The 22397-nt window shown below is 43.9% G+C and overlaps 1 protein-coding gene and 1 long non-coding RNA gene across 6 annotated transcripts in view; one reads left to right on the top strand and one right to left on the bottom strand.

Annotated features, from left to right (window-relative positions):
* The window catches only part of NFIA (nuclear factor I A), a 586444-nt gene that overhangs the window by 379098 nt on the left and 184949 nt on the right, over window positions 1-22397 (bottom strand). The window lies entirely within an intron of this gene.
* Window positions 8644-15250, top strand: LOC117800983. Its single transcript, XR_004623250.1, has 3 exons — window positions 8644-8998; window positions 13771-13877; window positions 14217-15250. It is a non-coding gene; the product is annotated as an uncharacterized LOC117800983 (long non-coding RNA).

Raw genomic sequence — 22397 nt, 5'->3', positions numbered from 1 at the left:
CAAAAGGTTTTAGAGTAGAGAGTGTGTGTGTGTGTGTGTGTGTGTGTGTGTGTGTGTGTGTTTAGCTGTATCTATCTATCTATCTATCTATCTATCTATCTATCTATCTATCCATAGCATACATAATTAGGCACACATGCAAAATCTTCACTCCAAAACCTCTTTGAATAGAGGTACAATAAATATAACTATCTGTCTAACTAACTAACTAAGTAACTAACTAACTATATGAGAGAGAGTGAGAGAGAAACACCATTAAGATAGAAATAAGGTGAAATGAAGGCCAAGATTAGTATCCAAAATACATGCAATGAAATTCTATGTAGTTTTTTAGGGTTGACTTGCAATTTGACTTTGAGTTTCCTAGTAATCAATTTAAAAAAGAAAAGGTAAAAACTTATGAAATATATGATATTTGTATGATTATAAAATCCAAATTCAAGAAGGGTTGTTCAAAAGCAACACAGACATTGTGAGGTCTGAGGAAATGGAGCCCATAACCTCCTGCCACCACCATCACCACCACTGCACACATACAGACAGACCACGGTTGTCATGAAGAGGACTAATCTTTACTATGACGCATTGAACTGGGTACTCAAGCCCTGGATGAAATTCCAGCCAGCATTAGGACAGAGGGAGTGGGAAGGATGGCACCTTCTAAAATTACTATTTAGAAGGGCCATACGCACCCCAATGTTCATAGCAGCATTGTCCACAATAGCTAAATTGTGGAAGGAGCCAAGATGCCCTTCAACAGATGACTGGATTAAGAAGTTGTGGTCCATATATACAATGGAATATTACTCAGCCATCAGAAAGAACGAGTTCTCAACATTTGCTGCAACATGGACGACACTGGAGGAGATAATGCTAAGTGAAATAAGTCAAGCAGAGAAAGACAGTTATCATATGGTTTCTCTCATCTATGGAACATAAAAACTAGGAAGATCAGTAGGGGAAGAAAGGGATAAAGAAAGGGGGGGTAATCAGAAGGGGGACCGAAGCATGAGAGACTATGGACTCTGAGAAACAAACTGAAGACTTCAGAAGGGAGGGGGGTGGGGGAATGGGATAGACTGGTGATGGGTAGTAAGGAGGGCACGTATTGCATGGTGCACTGCGTGTTATACACAACTAATGAAGCATCGAACCTTACATCAGAAACCAGGGATGTACTGTATGGTGACTAACATAATATAATAAGAAAACATTAAAATTTAAAAAAATAAAAAAATAAAATTACTCCTTTAGGAACTCCTCAGCAATAGCTTTAGCACCCTGAGCTAGTGGTAGTAGTGCTCAGTACCTGACAAATTAAAATGTGCCTAGTTTGACATCGGTGTCAATAGACCCAGAAAATCAGCAACAAAGAAAGGAAATAACCAGTTGAGGTCAAATCCTCTGACTCTGGGGTTTTTCACACTCACCGTAATATTCCTAAGATCACATCCCACCCCCCAAAAATAGCATGGACAGGAAGGAAATGGGAACTGGAAAACCCAGTTGGCATGAACACTGAGTTCTGACTCTCTTTTCCAGCCCATGTTCTTTAGCTCTCCAGCCTCTCTTGACCCCTCTCTTTCATAAGGTGACTCAAAATGGGATCAGGAAAGGGAACTCCAGCAAGGGAAGTTGTAGAATTGGGGTTGTTGTTGTGTTGGACACATAAGCAAAAACAAGTAGGTAGCTTGCCTCAAAGCCCAGTTGGAAGGCTAAGAATCAGGATCACAAGTTAAAAAGAAAAAAAAAAAAAAGATTACAAGTCAACCAAAAATATTACAGAAGAAAGAGAAGACAAGAGAAAAGAGGAAAGGAAAAGAAAAAAAAAAGAAAAGAGAAAAAAGAAGAAAGGAAAAGAAAAAAGAAAGAAAAGAGAAGGGAAGGAAAGGAAAGGAAAGAAAGAAAGAAAGAAAGAAAGAAAGAAAGAAAGAAAGAAAGAAAGAAAGAAAAAAAAGGAAAGGAAAGGAAAGGAAAGGAAAAAAGAAAAAAGGAAAAGCTTGTGTGGGTCAGGGTAGGGAGATAAGGAACTATACTGGTAGATTCCTTTGGGAAATGGTAAGCTTTTATTTTAAGTTGTGATTAAAAATACATAACATTTACATTTTAAGCATTTTTTAATGTACAGTTCAGTGCCATTAACTATATTCACACTGTTATGCAACCATCATCACTGTCCATCTCCAGAAATTTTCATCATCCTAAATTCAGACTCTATGTCTATTGAATAATAACTTCCCATTCCCTTCTCTCCCCCAGGCCCTAGCAACCATCATTTTACTTTCTGTCTCCATGAATTTGACTAGGTACTTTATATAAGTGGAATCATTCAGTGTTTGTCCTTTTGTGAGTGGCTTATTTCATTTAGCATAATGTCTTCAAGGTTCATGCATGTTGTAGCATGTGCCAGAATGTCCTTCTGTTTTAGGTTGAGAAATATTCCATGGTATGTATATACTACATTTTGTTTAACTGTTCATCCATTGATAGATACTTGGGTTGCTTTCACCTTTTGGCTATTGTGAATGCTTCTATGAACATGGTATATAAATATCTGTTCAGATCCCTGCTTTCAATGTTTTTGGGTATGTACATCAGAAGTGGAATTGCTTAATCATATGGTAATTCTATTTTCAATTTTTAAAGAGAAAATAGATATCTTATTTTTAGAGAAAAAAATTGAACAAATTCTTTAATGACTTGTTTCATTTGTGGAGTTGATTTTGTGAGCTTCGGGAATCTTGGATTCTAATCCGAGTTTTCCCATTTACTGTGTGCTCTTTGAAAGTCACTTGAATTATCAGGACCACTCTCAGTTTCCTCATCTGAAAAATGATATCTTTGAAATAGTTGATATCCAAAGTCTTTGAAATTCTAAAGGTCTATAATTCTGCATATTTCCTTTCGTGTGTGGGTTCATCCATTTATGTCTTCATTCATTCATTTTGAAAATGCTTTTGAATGTCAGAGCAGGGTTTGTTTGTTTGTTTGTTTTTGCCCCCAAAGATAAACAAGAGTAATGGGGGGAGGAGTGGGAATGGGAGGAGGGTGGCTGGGTTCGTGTTTGAAAGAAGAAATAAGACGTACTACAAGCCAGTAGGAGAGCAGTATTAAGATTAGGGGCGCCTGGGTGGCACAGCGGTTAAGCGTCTGCCTTCGGCTCAGGGCGTGATCCCGGCGTTCTGGGATCGAGCCCCACATCAGGCTCCTCCGCTATGAGCCTGCTTCTTCCTCTCCCACTCCCCCTGCTTGTGTTCCCTCTCTCGCTGGCTGTCTCTATCTCTGTCAAATAAATAAATAAAATCTTTAAAAAAAAAAAAAGATGAAGCTGAAGGGGTAAATATGGGTTGGGAACATTCTGGGCCTAGTGACCAACTTTCAGATTTTAGACTTTATCCTGACACTAATGGGGAGCCATTGAAAGGCTCAAAGAAGGCAGTAACAAGATCAGTTTGAGTTAAAAAAAAATCACTCTGACAACAGAGTGGAGAACGGATTGTACAGGTTCAAGACAAGCTCTCTACCTTTTCTCTACTCCATTGTCTCATTTTTCCCTTTTGCTTTGAAAGTGAGAAAATTAATCAAGCTGTCCCAGAACCTAACCTGGAAGACAAGATATTTAGATCTATGTTATTTCATCTTGGAGAATAATATTGTACTACACTTCTCTCCAGTAAAGAATATTCAGTCACCATTTTCCCTAAACTGGAAAAACTACTCACCATGGTTGGTGGTATATTAATACCTCCAGGTCATTAGTTTGCCAATTAATATTTTAAGACCATGAAGTTATGGCAATTTTAAAAAGTTTTGGTAGGAGATTATTATCTCTTTATCTACAATGTTAAAAAATTAAATATCATGTGTTAATATGCTATCTTATATGAGAAAGCTTAAAATTCATATTTGATTAAGTGAAGTTTTTCCTTATTTGGGGTACAAATAGTCTAGTTCTGGCTTTATGTATTATTCTTTATATAAATAATGTAGTATTATAAAATCAAAATTACACACTGATGCTGTCTTTCTTTTTTATATACCTCTTCTTTTCTTTTTTTTTTTTTAAGATTTTATTTATTTATTTGAGAAAGAGAGCATGCGCAAGAGAGCACAAGCAAGGGGAGCAGCGGAGGGAGAGGGAGAAGCAGCCTCCCCACTGAGCAGGGAGTCTGATGTGGGGCTCGATCCCAGTACCCTAGGATCATGACCTGAGCCAAAGGCTCCTGCTTAATGGACCGTGCCACCCAGGCACCCCAATACCTCTTATTTTTTTTACTATGAAAGTTATGAGTTGTGCTGTGTCAGCATATTGTATACCTATGAAAACAATGAATGATCCCTGAAGGACATTATTTTTAATGGGTGAAGAAACGAATTTGGTTTCTATCTTAGATCACATGAGTACAGAAATGAGTTGTTTGGACAATACTCCCAAGTTTTAACATGCAAAAATAATGCCTTGACTGACTGCAGATATTAAGATTCATTCAACTACTAATGCCTCCTGTTCAGTAAAATAATGTTGGAAAGAATGACATTTATCTTGAATAATTTTTGGCAGTTTGGCGTAGTTTTTACTTTGTGTTTACCAAGGAGAGAAAACCAAAATGAGAGCAAGGAGAACCAATTATAAAGAGTGGTTTAGTTTGTCGAGGATGCTTGAAATGGCTAGTTTGTTACAAGCAGGGCCAGGCTGAGAGCTGAAAAAACTAAAGTTTGGGAGGTGCTCGGTATGTTTTTGGTATATTGAAAAACTAAGTGCTTTTTCAAGAAAGAAGCCAAAGAATGGTAAGTGTTTCTGGTTTTAACATTATTCCTATGAGTTTGCTAGTCCTCCCAAGAGCTATAAAGTAGACAATAAATCAAACATATTTTAATTTGTCATGAGATAGCAGATAGAAACAAAATTTTTCCAACTGGTCCTCTGTCAAAGTATTTCTACTAGTCCTATTCAAAATTTACACTTACTATTAAAAATTAAGAAAAAATTGAACTATCAAATAAATTCAAGTCTGGAAAACATTTACTGAATGCCACCAGAGCCAGGCACTGTATCAGCTTCTGGGGTTGCAGGAAGAGTAAGTGGTAATCTGGTCTTCAAAGAGGCAAGTGACTCTAGGCAAGGCTGGGTTACCTTATATGTCAGAGGCCAGAGCAGAAAAACCTTCTCCAGGTCAGTAAAAACATATGATATATTATGTTATTCCAAATATCAAGACACATCCTACTTCGCTGCTCTCCTTCCAATTCCAATGCCTTATATTAGTGGAACTATCTTTTGAAAGTCTCTATTTGAACATCAGATGCAGGAAATCTTATATCCTTATGTGACACTATAATATTTGAGTTAATTTTGAAAATATAATATGCTTCAAAGTGTGTTAAAAATATATAGCCATTAGTGTTTGATTTTGTTTCTCAAAGTCAAAATTTGAGAAGACAATTGAATTTTATGCTACAGAAAATTGAAAGACTCATCTCAATATCAATATTAGGTGCTATATAAAATGCTTTTTATTTTAAAGAAAAAAAATTTTTTGGTAGTATGACCAGGCGAGAATTTTTCTCAGTAGATAACAATGATATAGGAATCCATATTTCCCAAGTGAAATGTTCCTACTTGGAAAGCTACTGAAGAGCTTATTAAAAAAACTCATCCCTTTTCTTCTTTTTCTTTTGTAAATTTGAATGTAAATAATGACTGCAATCCATAGTTTTACAAGTGTCTATATTGTTTTGACATTGTTACTTGATCACTCCAATTGTTCCAATTGCTTCAAGTCTGTTGCTTTAATTTAAAAAAAAATGTGTAACATTACTTACTATTTGTCTTAAAGAGTATGCTAGGAACAATAATAAGAGACCTCCATGGACTGCAGATGAAAGAATTGGATTAACATTGAAGTGCCAAAAAGAAAAAAAAGTGCTCTCCATTTTCACAGTTTATGATATGAAAGTTTAACATCACAATCTTCAACTGAAAATTAAAAAACACTTCACTGATAGAATAATCCCAATATGAGAAAAATCTGAAGCGTTCTATGATGTTATATTGCTTTAAAAATAAAGACATGATCAGTTAAGAAAACACCATCGCTAATGTTTGTAGTATTCAGATATTTTTTAGTGTCATCAAATGAAATGCCTGTTCACTTTAGTTCTAAAGGAACAACACATGAACAGTTTTACTAAACATTTCCTATAATAAGAAAGCTTAGTTGGTCATGTTTCTCCTTTAAAAAAAAAACAACCTACAACACTTTGATACCACAAAAGTTTTAAAAAGCTAACTCTCCTGCCCAAGGTCTCTCTAAGTGGCAAATCGTAGTTATGTAGAAAATATTACAAAAGTATTCATTCAGATGACCTTAGGGAAGCATTTCCAAGTTTAGAGCCCTGCCTGATGGCCAACAGTCCTTGTTAGTTTTAATATGTTCACGTGTGAATTAATACATTTTGGTATATCACTGTATAGCTATAAATCAGATGTATACCCAACTGTGGGGTCCTAGAATCTAGGTCTTTAAGAAAAACAGACAGTGGAGGTGTTGCTGCCAGCGAAAGTGTGGGTTTCCTCTGAGTTGGTAGGCCGCTTTTCTGTGAAGCTAGATGTTAACATACTTTCATTTGTCTCTACTGTAATGACTGAATTAAAATACCCCTCTATCTCCCAACTCATTATAATGTGGAAATTGTACACTCTCTATACATCATGGGCTGTGAAACAGCAGCTCAAACACATGACCAAGTTAGTATGTTTTAAACGTTGGAGCAAATGGGGTGGTTGCTTTTGAATTCATTTGCACTCATTTTTACTACTTGAGACATGCCCTTTAAAAAGCTGTATTTCAACTTTGTTATATGTTCACATTGAACTGAGCTGGATTTTCACTGCACTGCTGCATCTGGCTTTTTAATTTGCCTTGAACAGGAGTATTCTTTAATATGGACACTTCCAGCAGGCACTATCAGGTAAAGTCAAGTCATTGGCTTGGCCTCTTTCTTCTCAATGTTTCCAAGGAAAATGGGGTCCTTTTCCACCACACCCCTGGTACTTACAGGTTGGGATTTCAGATAAAGATAGGAAGTGCAGAACCCTCACCCCGGGGGGGCTCACTTTCTTCGGGGCAGCTACTCATTTGCAATCAGCTCTGCACTTAAAACCCTTTAAAGTTACAAACAAACTTTGGGAAAGTTCCATCGCCATAAACAAAGACACTAGTTGCTTAAATTATTATTATGCAACACTGTGTCATTACTCACACGTGCACATTGCAATTATCTTCCCAATTTGGCAAATACCAGTGCAGCTTTGTAGGCAGCTTCAGAAGAAGTAAAAATCCAGGATAAATGTGTCCAGTGCCACCTTTACACATGGAAAAGGTTTCCCACCCCTTCCACAAACACTCCGATTTTATCCTGTAAACCAAGGGAGACACCAAACTGTCTCCTAAGTCTTTGGAATCCCCTATTTTCAATATAAATTATCAGTCTGGTATGATCCATATGTTCGGAGGCTATAGAGAAGAGCAATGCAATAATAAATACGAGTAAGTGAAATTCTGGGTCTGCTTTTGTAAAACTCGCAGGCATCAGTACACATCTGGTAATCAATTTGGTAATTAGCTGTATACATAAAAAAAAAAAAAGGTGTCTGTAACCACTGGGTTGTGTCTGCCGCAGGTGATCTCTACAGATCTGATAACGAGATTGTTCCCACTCCCACCCCACGCTGCTGTGCAGCCGCTGCATCGCTTGGTGTCTAAGCAGAAGACAAATCAAACATATTCTGGATACTTTTTTTTAAAAAATTTGAATCCAGATAAAAAGGATCAGGTTGTAAAAAGAAAAAAAATGGTAACTAGTTGTCCAAGAAAACAGCGAGAGTGAGGACAAACGACCCGCACAAGAGCCTGTGACCATTTTTCTCCCTTGCTGTCGCAGAGCTGACAGGAGGAGGATGGGGACGAGGGAGGGAGGGATAGAGGGGGGAAAGACAATTTAAAGCATCATCTCCCTAACTGCAAAGGTCTGGCCTCCCCAGAGCTGAGGAAGCCGTGGTAGCCATTTTCATTTTTTTTTTTTTTTAAGAGCGTAAAAGGAAAATAAAACAGCATAGGTATAGCTCCCTTCCTGCCCCAACAGCTCGGCTCCTCCCTCCAAAGAAAAAAAGTATTTTAAAAAATCTCAGGTACAAAACCCAATCCACATGCATCCAGTGAGGCTTCTGCAGTCAACTCGATTCGATTTGGCGAGTTGCACTGAAGGAGACGTGATCTTGAAAAATCAATCCGTGCTCGCGCCCCCGCGCCGCCGCCGCAGCCGCCGCAGTGGCCACAAAATTAGCGGCTCCGAGGACATTTTTGCCGCAGTGCACGTCCGCCGTAACCACCGAGCACTCGGGTGAATAATGGAAGTACAGTGTGGAGACAATCAAGTTGATTTATCACGCAAAATAATTCACTGCTCCAGTCCAGCTCTTGGTCCTGTCACTTTAAATCACAAACGCGCGAATACACAGATCCATAGGCCCCACACATGCATGGTACACGTGTGTGTGCGCGTGTGTGAGCGCGCGCGCGCAGAGCCAAGTGGAATGATTCCAGATTGCTTCACGTATACGAGCGGGGGGTGGGGGGGAAGAGCAAAAGGGCCCGTCACCCCAACCCCCTACCCCCACCTTTTGCAGCGTGGACAAGTGGCTTGTAATGCAGCTTGGAGCAAAATAAAGTCTGAACAAAACTAGACTGTGAGACTAGCACGTCCCAGAGTGAAAGTGAGTGACGTTAACGCAGACTCCGTAAAGACTCGGAGCACTTGCAGGCAAAACTAAAATTCCCTTTTTTTATAAAAGAAAGAAAAGAAAATCATTAACTGGGTTCAGATCTAAAATGCTGCTTTTAAAATGCACGCACATGTTGAAGACTCAGCGACTGTAATTTCTTGGGTAAACATCTGGTGAAGACATTCCAGGAACACATCTGAAAGGAAGAAAGGAGTAAGACAGCCCCTTCTTTATATATCTTGGGTCAAAAAAGGGTTGTTAAAACTTTTTTTTTTTTTTAAACAAAGCGTGCTCTAGATCAAATACCTTTATGAGCTCTAGGGGTCAGTTTGGTTTGGGAGAAGAGAAGAGCTGGGAGCTAGGAGTCCTGGGTCCCAGACAGAATAGTGTGTGAGGTTGGGCAAGTCTCTTTTCCTATGGCCTCCTTTTCTCTCCTGTAAAATCGCCCAGGTGGTAAATCATATGCTTTCTGAGTTTTGTGTTTTGTGTTTTCTGCCCCCCCCCCCAGGATTCTATCTAGGAAGGAATGGTGATGGGGTGGGGGACTACTAATGTAGAGAGAAAAAGAGGTCACATTCTTCAGGTGGCATCTGTTAAAATTGGTGGTGATGAAAGTGATGAGTCTAGTATGCCTGAGTCCTTAACAATAAAGATTGTGTCTATATTAAGAGTTGCTATTGTCCCAGCTCTGAAGTATATATAGCATATAATGAATGCTCTTTGAGAATGACAATGTAATCCTGTAATTATATTTTTTTGGGGGGGAGGAAAGGGTCAACCAAAAGGATTTTGAGATTGGAACAATTTTCAATATTCTTGTTTATTTGTAGTCTGTATATGAAATGTATTAAATCACTTGGATAATTCAGAGAACATGACTTTTCAGGGGGTAACAGTTCTTCTGTGCCAGAATGGCTGTCTAGATTGATTGAATTAATAGGATTAATTACTCCTTATCTACTTTTTCAGAAAACAATTCCGAGAAGGGACAGGCAGGGGCCACTGTTTGACACCCCCACATCTCTGTAGTGAGTGGTCAAAAGTGAGGGTGCTAGAGCCAAACCACTAGCTCGTTTTAATATGCACTAGCTGAATAATCATAGACAAATTATTTGCTTTAGTTGTGCCTCAGTTTCCCACATTTATAAAATGGGGATTATACCGGCAACTAATTCATAGGGCTGTTGTCAGGATTAAATGAGTTATCATATTAAAGTGCTTGGAACAGAGCATGGCACATGTAACAAACAGCTCAATAAATGTTAGAGGTTATTATTACTCCAAAGTAAACACAGGGAAAGCAAGGTCAGATATAATAGAGGAATCTTTGAGCTGCTCCTGGATTTCAACTAAGGCCTCTAAGCACTTTATTTTATCTGGCTTTTATGTCAGCTTAAAGCAAGGAGATCAGCAGTCTTTATTATTATTAAGAATAGGCCAGAACATTCCCTACCAAAACTCCATTCCCATACATACAGTAGTTGTGAAGCTGGAGAATTCTCCACTTGACCAGATCAATGCAAATATGTAATATTGGCTCTGTATGTTGAGTACATACTTACTGATGTGTGTTTTGACTATCCCGGTGGGAGAAAGCCAAGTTTGTTTTGTTTTTGTTTTGTTTTGTTTTTTTCCTTTCCCCCTTTGGAGAGAAGTTTCCAAGGCATCAGTTCCTGACTGTTTTTGTTGTGATACTCGTTCGTACACAACTTGTTACCTTAGGCCTAGCCACTGTCATTGAGTTATGAAATCCAAACAACCCCAAATCTCTGGCGTGCTCCCTTTGTGTTATTATTAGTTTAAAGGGGAAAAGTGACATCCTGAATTTCTCTCCTCTCTTAATGACCCCCAGAGTGCAGACTTGAACGAGGCTTTAGGAAGGGTCATAGGCATGGAATGCTTAAGGGAGCAATTCTACTCAGCGTTTGCAATTTTGGATTGGGGGCGAGCTGCAGTTAAGCTTTATAGAGGAAGTGGAGGTTAGGTGTTTTTCCAGAACAAGATAGGGGCTGGCAGGCTTAGTTCCCTGCTTGTTGAAAAGTAACGTCCCACTTCTTTCCTCCAGAGGCACCTGAAGCCCAGGTGCACTAACCGTTCTGCCACGGGCCAGCGAAGAGACCAGGCTGGCGGGCCTGGGACTCCCGGAGTGGGGGCCGATTTACCAAGTTTAGAGGGCTGCAGGCGCGGGGGTTAACTTCAACTTGGGACAGAAAGCATCTTACTAAGAGCGGCGAGAGAAAAGTTGATTCGTTCCAAGCGCTAGCATGAGAGCTCGAGATACACTTGGTCAATATGATTAATACGATTTCCTAAATAAATACATCAATAAAAGAGGGTGCGCTGTTCTACTCCATCTGCTTGCCTTCTTCCTTCTCTTTGTGGGGGCGGAATAAGACTCTGGCAGGTGAAGACTCCCACCCCCCTCCGTCGGTATCACAGGCTCACATCCCTTCTTCTACAGAGTCTCTGTAAGGTGCCTATACTTTCAAAAATTTTGGGAGCCAAAGGTAAGAAATCTGGCGGATTTCTTTCCTCCCCACTCGCAGCAACTTAGCATCCAGGAGCCCTGGGCGCCTGGCCTCGCAGAGCTTTCCGAGACCTCCGGCGTCCAGGGGACGACTTGACTGATGACAGTCAGTCCCTAGTGCACCGCCGACTTTGCCAGTTTTAGAGGTGCTGGGGAAATTGAGAGTAAATAAATTAAAATGTATTCTCCATCACCACCAACCAGGACGACGGGGATCCCCCACTCCAGGCCTGGAGAGGGGATTGGGGCGAGGGCAGGTGGAGGGACCAAGCGGTAGGCGAGCAACTGCCCGGCAAGGTCATGACCGGGAGGCAGCCCGAGGAGGCCGCGGTGCGCAGCGGCCGGGCGCCGCCCTCTGGCCCGGGAGCTGACCCCGCGGCGCACCCCCTTCTCCGCAGTCCGCCTGGCGCATCCCTAGGGGAAGGAGGGGGCGACGCGGCAGAAGCGACCCTTACTTTCGTGGTGGAAGCTGAAACCCGCGGAGCTCCCGGGCGAGTTGTCCTGGAAGAAAGATCAGATGCCCAGCACCACTGAACTTTAGAAGGGGCTCTCTGCACTGGTCCCCTTCCCTAGAGGCGACCTGTGAGAAACCTTTGTCCCCTCCCCTCAGTGTCGTCTTGCTCTGGGAACTTGGCCCTGACGGCCTAGTTCTCCACATTCATTCGTGGTTCCACGAACTCAGCACCCCCTTCTCTCAGAGGGACGTCTAGGGTGTCTTGTAATGAAGGGAACAAGTTCAATGTTTTTTGTTTTGTTTTGTTTTTTTTTCCTTTCAGGGGGAGTATTGTGTGATTTTAAAATCTCCTAGGCGTTAAAAAAACTAAGCCAGAGCAAACAACAAAACCAAAAACAAAAACTGCTGCTTTCACGTGAGTGTAAAGTGGAGTCAATCCAAACCTTCCTTGGGCCGGTCTGAGCCCTTGGTCAGATAGTCCAGTTCCTGAATCTTGCAGGAAAACAGAGCCCCTTTCACACACTTCTGGAGGGGACTTAATAAGACTGCAATATATTACCACGTTTAAAAGGTTTTGCAGAGGCAAGGTTTCCTAAAAGCGACTTGCCAGCGATGCATGGAAAAGCAAATCCGCTTACAGAGAAGAGCCGCTGAAGAGGAAGGGGGGAAAGGCAGGACCCAGCCCCAATTAAAAACCGCAGTTTCCAACTTTTGAACCACAGCCCCATCACTGTGGGGCTGCGGGACTGGTGGAATGTAGCGACTGCCTCTGGAATGGACAGGTTGTAGACCTCCAAGGCTCTTTTCACCGCTTTCTGGAAGTCCCCAGACTTTCTTTTCCGGTAGCCTTTTCCCTCAACAGCCAGTTAGCTCTCCCCTTTTGTGTTTTGTGGGTGAGCGTCTGGACCCTGTTTTGTGTGTGTGGGAAAAGCCTTGCTCCTCACACACTAGACGTGCATCCGTTCTCATTCTTTAGCTGGCAGCCTGGGGATGCAGGGTGGGAATGTGGGCACAAGTACAGGTGAAGTTGTGTGTTTGTGCCAGTTTTTTGTCTGAACCCTCACCCCACTGCTAAGGAATGAGCCTAACACAGCTCTCCTCTCCAGAAACTTTTGTTGGGGTGTCTAAGAGAAATCCCTACCTTTATTATTTTGAGCTGAAGGTTTTTTGTGTTTTGTAGAATGAACTCAAGAGAAAAATTGCGGTGTGTTAGTTTTGTGAGTTCTCGGAGCTTATAAAAGTCTTGGACCCCATAACTCTGGGGGGAAAAATCACGGAGTCCTTTGCTGGGAAAGTATAGCCTTCCAGCTTCATGAGGGTAGGATAAGGACTGCTTTCCATAAACTTTAAAACATCTAAAAACAGTGCATCAAGACTCAACTACTGCGCCTTTGGGAACACACATTCATCCCCTAAGTATTTCTGGTCCTCTTGGGGGTCACCAGGCTATTTTGTAGCACCTTTTCAAACTATCTCTTTGAATGGCCATTCTAACTTTTACAAAGTTTCTTGCTGTTTACCATGATAAAGTTGCACTTGCTCTGTGTGCAACACAAGCTTGCCTTTGAGCCCTTGACATGCTTTCAACCCTGTATTGGGAGTGTTTTAAAGGCTACATTTTAGCCTTAAGGGATAAAAATGTTGCTTTCATCCTGTATATGGGAGAGTGCTGGGGGCAAAGTGGCCAAGTTTGTAGGAAACCAGATCTCTTAGCTTTGCTAAAATCAGGAGGATAGTTTCAACATGCCAGTCCTTGCCTGCTAAAATGCCAGGGCAGGGTACTCAAGACATACTGCAGAAGGGTCTTCTGTTTTCCTCAACTAGCAGGTCCCGCCTCCAGCGCTGGGGATGCTGGGCATTGGGGATGTTGCGCACACCTGCAGATTTTAAAGCAGCTCACTGAGAACGGGAGGACCCCTTTTCCTGTTAGGGCTACCAAATGAAGCAAAGTGCTAGACCTTCACAAAAGGGAAAACATTTTTGTTTACGTCTGTCCTTTCTTAGGAAGCGTTTAGGGACCAGGCCCACCAATATTCCCCATAAAGTTAACGCTACCAGAAACGTGCGGTGCATTTAGGACTCCGACTGGGGACTCACTGAACACCAGACTGGTACAGTTAATCTCGCCTCTCTCTTTTTGTTTCCATTGCTCTATTTTTCCTTCAGTCTCTTTCCTTCTCAGTGTTCTCTACCTCCTGAAGTGAGTTGATAAAAACATCATCCTATTTTTTAAAAAATAAAGTAGACACTAAATTTGAGAGTTAATGTTGCAACCAAACTCTTTGGGACTCTACCCTTCTGTTCGCTACATCTCTGCTTCCTGTAACAACAGCCACTATTGTTCTTAAAATTCACCAAACTAATTCTTTCGAGTTCTTTGAGAAAGTGTAATAAACGCTAATTGGAAAAACACCACCACTACCCAATTCTCCTGTATTTTATTTTCTCAGATCAAGGAAGAGGACTCCAAGCAAAATAATAAACTTGATGAAGATTGTATTTTGGCTACTCTATTTCAGTAGCTATTCCTCTAACTTAACTAAATCGTGCAGCTTCATGCGATCGCACCTTCTACCGCTCCCCTGTGTCCTCACTAACCCACTCGGCAGTTCTCTCCAAAGGAGTCTGCAGATAGTGGAAACCCTCCCAGCGGGACTCAGGACCTAAAGCGATCAGTTTCAAAAGTTCTGAGAAAATGTCTTCTTCAGAAACTACAAATGGTGCAAATCATTTACCTAATTCATTCAAGAGCCTCTATAGGAAGGACTTCGGAGGATGATGATCCCCATACTGCGGTACTAATGAAAATCCCCTTAGTCCGTCTCTCTTGGCCCCGCGAGGGACGGTGTCCGCTCCCTGTCTGCGGTAGAGAGGCCCTGGCCAGCAGCGCTCCGGCGGCCCCTCCTCATCTGTCCCCAGATGGCACAACCAGAGCGCAAAGCGACAGCAGCGACTCCGGACTCCGCTGGGGCCACTGTCCGATCCGCCGCTGTCACACGACCCTTGCCACCCCCTCCCCGCCCCGCAGCGCGGGCCACTCCTCCTGCTTTCCCTTCCTTCTCACCCTCCCCAGTGATTTTTATTGGGGGGGGGATGTAAAATGGGAACGTTCCCTCCCTCGCGTTACCCACTTGCTCAGCCTTCTCCCACCCGGCTGGATTGGAATTAAAATCCGGGAATTCAATTTTGCTGCGAAATCTCGGTTTCCTAGGGAGGGGCTGGAGGGAAGGAAGACCCTGCGGAGTATGCGGGCCAAAGAAGCCCCCCCACCCCGCCGCCCTGCCTTCCCGTAGGGAGGATGAAAGCGAAGGGTCCCGGGAGGGGCCCCCGGGCTCCCCCCGCCCAGGGGGCGAGAGCTTTGGGGAGGAGGAGGCCGAGGCCAGGCGGCGAGCGTGGGGCGGGGGCTTTACGGCTCGCGGGTAACCGGACCCCCCCCCTTCCCAGGCAGGGGCGCTCTTGGCCCTGCAGGTGCACCCCCGCCCCCTTTTAGGCCCCTCCGTGGAAACAGCCTTCCGGCCCAAGTTCTGTTCTTTGAGGCTTTGAACGAGGCCTTTCAGAAGTTTTTAAAGCTGCCCCGCCCCGCCCAGCACTCACGGGGTCACACTCTCCCCCATCCCTCCACCCCCGCTCCAGCTGCCGGCCTAAGGGGGTGCGGGAAGGGAGCGGAGGGGCAGGCCCAAAGCCCCCGGGATCCAAGCACCAACCAGGGGCCGCTGGTTCGGCCTAGAGCGCTTGGAGATCCGGCGCCTGAGCCCTACCTCGGACGACGCGCAGGCTAACTGCTCGCCCGGCGCGCCAGCCCCGAGTGAGGGAGGGCGGAGAGGTGGGGAGGAGGGACCGGGCAGGGGGGCACGGCCACATTGCCAAGGTTCCTTTGCAGAGCTCTAGCCAAGGGACTATTTTAATTGGCCTTTAGGGGAGGCAGCTGGTGACCCGTGTCCTCGTTCTCCAAGTTCCCCTGAGCGAATCAGGGCGCCACCTACAGGCGAGCTCCAGGTAGCAGGAGGGAGAAGGGAGCCGCCTGCCAAGTGCTGGGGCCCCTCCAAGCAGGGCCTGTTTAATCCAGAGCCATCTTTCAGCTCCAGAGTCAGAGTTACGGGTCAGTTGGCAACAGCAAGCGTCCGGAGGGCACTGAGAATAAACTTTTGGGGAGTGAGGATTTGGGCGAGTAAATACAGGCTTTACTCCAGTACCAAAGAAGTATCTCCTCCAAGCTAATCTCACGGAGTGCCGCAGCATGTTTCTTTGAGAGTAGCTGTGTGGCCTTGGACAAGCTACTTAATCTTTCTGAGTCTCAGTGTCCTCATCCTTTAAAGGAGGAATAGTGGTACAGGTATCCCCCGCTCTTCGGAAGTTTGAGTCAGCCACTTCACTTTTATGAAAGACCTAGCTTGGTACCTGTTTTCGAAAACAGAAAGAAATGGAAGAGGACTCTTGCTTTTAGGAAAAGAAAAATAGCCATCATTCTCTGTGTTTCCCCTGGTCATTATAGAGACGGACACCCCCCCCCCCCCCCCCCGCAGCCAGAGTAGCCTGGCCAAGCTCCTGTCCCTAGAATTATATTCAGCATCTCAGTATCAAGCAGTCAAAGCTTTGAACTGTCTGCGAGCATATGTGCTTTATTTTTGTTTATTTGGTGCATCCCATAGCAAGATGTGTGGTAAGGTATCAGAAAAGTCTAGGAGAGCTTGTTTTCGGGCTTGGGAGTGCTAAAATTTTCCCAAAGAATATAATGATAATTGACTCTTTGCTTGACACCATTTTGGCTTACAAAAGCTTTCATAGACATGCTCTACTTTCAGAAGGGGGTGGGGGATGTATCTTTCTGATGGGGTCCTTGTGAGAATTTAATGAGATAATGTAGTTGAGATACGATAGGTACTTTATAGGGAGCTTTCATCTATTTCTAATATAAAAATGTTTTTTTATCCTAAGAAATCTAACCTACAAGACTTTGGCTAGCTGCTTTCTGTTCCTCAAAGATTAGGGCCTTAGAAGAAGATAAAGAGAGCCAAAGAGGCTTGAGTGTCTGATTAGGATAGAAGGGTGGGTTAGTGGAGGTTTTACTAACTACTCTCTAGCTAATCCCCTTGTCACAGACAAATACTAACCTATTTGTGGATCACTTACTATTACCATTTGCTAGTACCTCATTTAATTAAAATTTTTTTTACCGCCTTATATATTATACATTATCCCCATTTTGTTTTATTTATTTATTTATTTTTTTTGAGAGAGAGAGAGAGAAAGCACGAAGGTGGGGGTGGAGGGGAGGGGCAGAAGGAGAAGCAGACTACCTGCTGAGCAGGGACCCTGATGCCTGACTGGATCCCAGGACTCTAGGCTCATGACATGAGCTGAAGGCAGAGAGGCTTAATGTACTGAGCCACCCAGGAGCCCCATTATCCCCATTTTAAAGATGAGAAAATAAAGACATGAGGATACAAGGAATAGTTGGTTCGTTTTGTTTTTTCTACTTAAAAAAATTTCCTATTCCAGGGACACCTGGATGGTTGTCAGTAGAGCATGTTGGGTCATGAGTTCAAACCCCATGTTGGGCATAGAGAACATTTTTTTAAAAAAAAATCCTATTTTGTACATTTCAGAATCTACCTTTAATGTCAATTTATTCAGTAGCTCCTATGTGCCCGGTTACTATACTAAATAATTTTACATATGAGATTTCATGTGATTCTTACAACACCTCTATGAGGTAAGACTTCAAGTTCTTTCATCACAGAAGAGGAAACATTGATTCAGGGACTTCAGAGAGACGGGGTGAAGCCAGGTCATGGAGAGCCCAGCTCTTCTGACTACACTTCTAGATGCCTTCTGTTGTACCATGACTTAGGATGGTCCCAACTAGCTTTAGGGCACTTTAAAAAGTTATTCGGGAAGGTCAGGCAGAGAAATGAACACCTTGGTGTTTTTGTTGCACTGGAGGTTTGGTAAATGATGGTGTTTATAGCCTTAGTAATGGTAGAGTATGACAATGTTTCCTAAGGAAACTTTGATGGTGGGAGAAGGGGGCAGAGATGTGATGGGAGAAGCCAAAGAATGAGCTGATTTATAGTTTTACGAATATGAATAACATTAAATAAATAAATATGACTGAATCAACCAAATCTCATTATGACAAATACCATTACGCTGAGAAGTTTGGTATAATGTGACTGTTGGCAAATCCTGGCATTTGACCTTGGGAGATAGTGTTTTGTTGATTTGGTTATAAAAATTATTTAAAGTAAGTATTTTTGTACATTATATATTTTTGCTGGTTTGTGTCCATGTAATAGCAACATTTTATGATGAAAGGGCTGGACTGTTTAGGGATGAAATCATACTCCTTTCAATTGCTTTTGTTTTTCCATTGTGTAGCAATTACTCATTATTCCCCTTTCTTCTTCCCTACCTAAGTACCAAATCAAACCATCATTCCTCCCCAGAACAACTCCCTTTTACGCCTGAAAATAACTAAACATACAAAAGGCCTGAGAGTTAAATGATAAAATGCTTTGGCTTGGGGCATTGGATGTAAATGTGTGCATTCCACTTTCTTCTTTCTCCTTTTGGGCCCAGTCATGATGCCTCTGCCTGCCAATGCATTATCATGACCTCAGACTTTAACTGCATTTCACCTTCAGCTTCTATACATCGTTTCTAATAATATAATAGATTTTCATTTTGAAACAGATGCCACAGGAGATTCTTAAGCAAGAAAACCCCACTGTGTAACTAACAGCATAAAGTTACCAAATTTAAGGTCAGATGGCTTTGGATTGTCAGCTTCTCCAGTTGGTAATTAGATAAGAAGAAAAACCTGTCGAAACCAATACATTTTTGTGGAATGTATTTTACATGCTCCATAGTGTTCCAGGTGCTAACAGAGATACAACAGAGTTTATATTTTAAGCTTTAGGGTAGAAACTTCTCTCTTCCACTCCCTAGAGCCATGCCTTCGTGCTGTTATAATAAAGTGATGGGTTTAAAGTTCAAAGAACATATACACTAGCTCAAATGTTGAGCTGAAATATTTCCTTCTGAAATGACTATCTTCATCCTAGAATTTTAAAAAAGATTTATTTATTTGAGAGAGAAGGAGAGAGAGAGAGAGAGAAAGTGGGCACCAGGAGGAGCCCAGGGGAAGGAGAGAGGGGAAAGGGAGAGAGAGAGAATCACAAGCAGACTCCCTGCTGGGCATGGAGCCAGCAATGGGGCTCAATCTCACAACCCTGAGATCATGACCTGAGCTGAAATCAAGAGTCCACGCTTAATCAACTGAGCCATCCGGGTGCCCCCATCCTGCGATTTTAATGTTACTCATTTCATCATCTGTAGGCATAGTTATAGAAATGAATGAATTGAGAAAAGACTTTAGGAAAGGTGAGAACTATGGCTTGTGGCCTCATTTTGCACAATCACATCTACACACATTTATAAGAGACTTCATTGTACTTGAGACACCTATTTTATTCTCTGGGGTGGAGCTGTGCTGCTATGTCACAGAAACACATATTGGTCAGCCCAAGTGTGTGTATGGGTGTATATCTGGAAATCTTAGCTACTTCTTTTTGGTATCCTTCTCCCAACAGTGAGCAATCCAGGGCTCTTTTTAATAATAAGGGCAGATTCAATCTATCTGCCACTTCGAAACTCATTCGTATTGACTTTCCCCTGTCCCACTCTTAGGACTTCTGAATATGGGTATCTGCCCAAGTCAATTGCAGGTCAGAGGTTGTTCTATGTAGGCTCAGCTCTGGGAAAGCATATACTTAATAAAACTGAATGGCTTTTTACAACAGACAGGTGTAGGGATTTGTTTGAGAAGCCGACTGCTGCTCCTGATCGTGGGGGATTGAGTTTTCTGCCAAAGCCATTGGTGAGAGTCTAATAAGCCGATGTTACATATTGTTAGCATTAGATGGCCCAATCTGATGGAAGAGTTGCTCAGAAAGTCAACTAGTAGAAGCCTGGAGTAAAAAGCAATATTTTCAAAGAATTTAGATGCTACAAAAGACAGTAGTACAGCATGAACCCCTGAGTGTCTGGAGGCAACAGGTCTGAATTTAAACAAGAGAAGCACAGCCACGTGTATATTTGAAGAACCTTTGAAGATGCCCTGAAGAAGCCTAGAGATCATGGGAGCAATTCTGAAACATCTGAAAGAGAAGGGGTTATATTCACACTGAATGTATTTAGGCCAAGGACATTGTCTTATTTGACCCAGTCCTCACGAACCATTGCAACACCATTATCCCATTTCACAGAATGGAACAGAGACTCATAATTACAAACGGTAAGAAGGACAGATGAGATTTAGACCTAGTCCAGTCTGGCTCGAAAGCTCATGTTTTCCTACTTTATTCACTCCAGTTTCCAGCCCCTCAGCCTTCTCAATCTGGCCTCCATTTACTTGTCCAACTTTCTCTTCCAACAAGAATGATTGGCTCTTTTTCTTGGCACCATCATCTCAAACTTTATTAAGTATCCGTTTCCTGTCCTGAGCCTACACAGAACCACCTCTAATCTACAATTCACTTGCAGGGACACCCAGGTGCGGAAACTCTGAGACTCCAAAAGGCGAGTTTTACTTGCTCTTTATTTCTACACCCAGCCTGGCTGCACCATGTGAATATTTAATCAAACGAATTTACCCCTTTTTTGAAATTTGCTCTCTCTCCTCAGCTTTTACATTCCTATTTTCATACTCAGTAACTGCCTGTGCCGGGTTCAGTGCTCTGCACATTGTTGTCTCTCTGGAAATATCTGTTGGTTGCCTATAAGGCTCCAACCTGCCCTCACTTCTTTTCTCCCTCCCATCCCTCACAACAAAGGCTGGTGCAGAACTATGACAAAAAGACCAGTTTCTGCCAGATTCTGCTCCCTCAGTCCCCTGGCTGTCACCCTCAGGCCCCAAATATAAAAGGCGAAGGTTACCTCAGCAGTCAGAGTCCCCGAACCAAAGGCTTAAGGAGGCTACCTTCTTGCCTCAGCTCTAACAAACCCACACTTTTCCCGTGGTCAGAAGGTTCTTTCCCTCCACAACGGCTGGAGCTGAACCTAGGCTCTCTTACTGGTACACCGACTGGGAAAGAGGAAACACATGCGCGCTGTGGGGGTGTTGGTGTGTGTGCGGGGGCGGGGGGCAGGAGATGGTAGCAATGGTGGGGGGCAGGATGGGGGGAACAACGTGGGGTAGGGTGGGGGGAGAACACTTCTCAGGGAACTCGGGAGCCACATTACACGCGACTGGCGACTTCCAACTCCCCCAAAGGAAGCAGCGGGCCTAGCTCATTCGTCGGTGCTGCATTTCAGGGGCAGCGCGGGCCGTCTCGGCTTGGGTGCCCCCGCGGGGTCCGCGCCGGGCTCGGCAGGGGCCGATTCCCCGCTGAACCAGCCAGCAAAGCCTCGACGGCAGGCGCCGGGCAGGGAGAGGCTGAGAGCCGCCTGCACGCCTCTACCCCTCTTGCAGGCCCTCTACGTGCCGGAGCTCCCCCGCCGCCGGCCGAGGGGCAGGTGCGGGAAAGAGTCGGGCCTCCCGCATCCGCTGCGGTCCCGCTGTGGGGTTTCTCTTTCCTGCCTCCCGACACCCGGGTCCCTCTCGCCCTCCACGCTGGTCCCGCTGGTGCTCAGCACCCCGGCCTGGGCGGCGCGCTCGCCTCGGGTTCTCCGCGCGTCCCGGGACGCTGCCCCGGTGCCCCGGGGAGGGGACTGATTCCTATCCACCCCCAGCTTCGTTCAGCTGCGGGGTCCGCGCGCAGAACGTCCGCGGAATCGCAAGACACTTTTTCGAGTTGGGCTTTCAGTGTGTGAATGGGGTGAAAAGTTTATCCAGCCCCTAAACGCGTCTCTTTTTACCCAGAGGCTGCTAGCGGACACCAGAGGGCGCCGTTTTAATGCGCTTCGGTCGGGGACCTGCGCTTCGGGAGAGCGGCGGCAGCAGGCCGCTCCGGGACGCCGTTTCCCCGGGGGTAGAGCTGAGATCTCGGGACACACCGCGGCGCCCCCTTTCCCGTCGCCCTCCCCCTGAGTGTGTGTGTTGGGGGGGTGCTAACCCCGCATGCTTCAGAAGGCCCTGCAGCGAGGCCCCCTTTCCCTCTTCGCCAGAGGCGGGCCACTGCAGCGGTTGACGCCCTGGCTCTTTTCACCGAATGAGGGTTCCTTGTAACCATCCGTGTGAGGAGGAGTGGCCCCCCAACTGGAGCCATGCCCCCCTCTAACTGCGAAGGAACATGTCTGCAGGCGTTGTTCAATTGCAAACGACTAATTAATTTTCCAGCACTTGTGCAGAATACTTTAAAATGGAAAAATGAAGGTCTTCAATGAAAATGAAGCTTGATAGTGTGCACCTGCCACTAATGTACGGTGCACGGTAACTTCCCCTCATTAGAGAGATGACTTGGGTTGAGAACAAGTCATATAGTGAAAATCACTTCAACACGTGCCTGTTCATATGCATAAACTCCTGTGTACCAGATGGCAAAATATAATGACATCTTAAACAGCTAATTGCATAAACCTTGTAATGCAGATAATTGCTGTACCAAAGTAGGAGTTAATAATTTCCCACTGTATTGCCTGGCTTCAGAGTAATCCTTAAGGAAAGTTGTGACAATTCTAACACACTAAAG

Source organism: Ailuropoda melanoleuca, chromosome 2 (genome assembly GCF_002007445.2).
Source record: "Ailuropoda melanoleuca isolate Jingjing chromosome 2, ASM200744v2, whole genome shotgun sequence".
Classification (NCBI taxonomy): domain Eukaryota; kingdom Metazoa; phylum Chordata; class Mammalia; order Carnivora; family Ursidae; genus Ailuropoda; species Ailuropoda melanoleuca.
The sequence above is the reverse complement of the archived record's forward strand: the minus strand, read 5'-3'. Positions and strand labels throughout refer to the sequence as shown.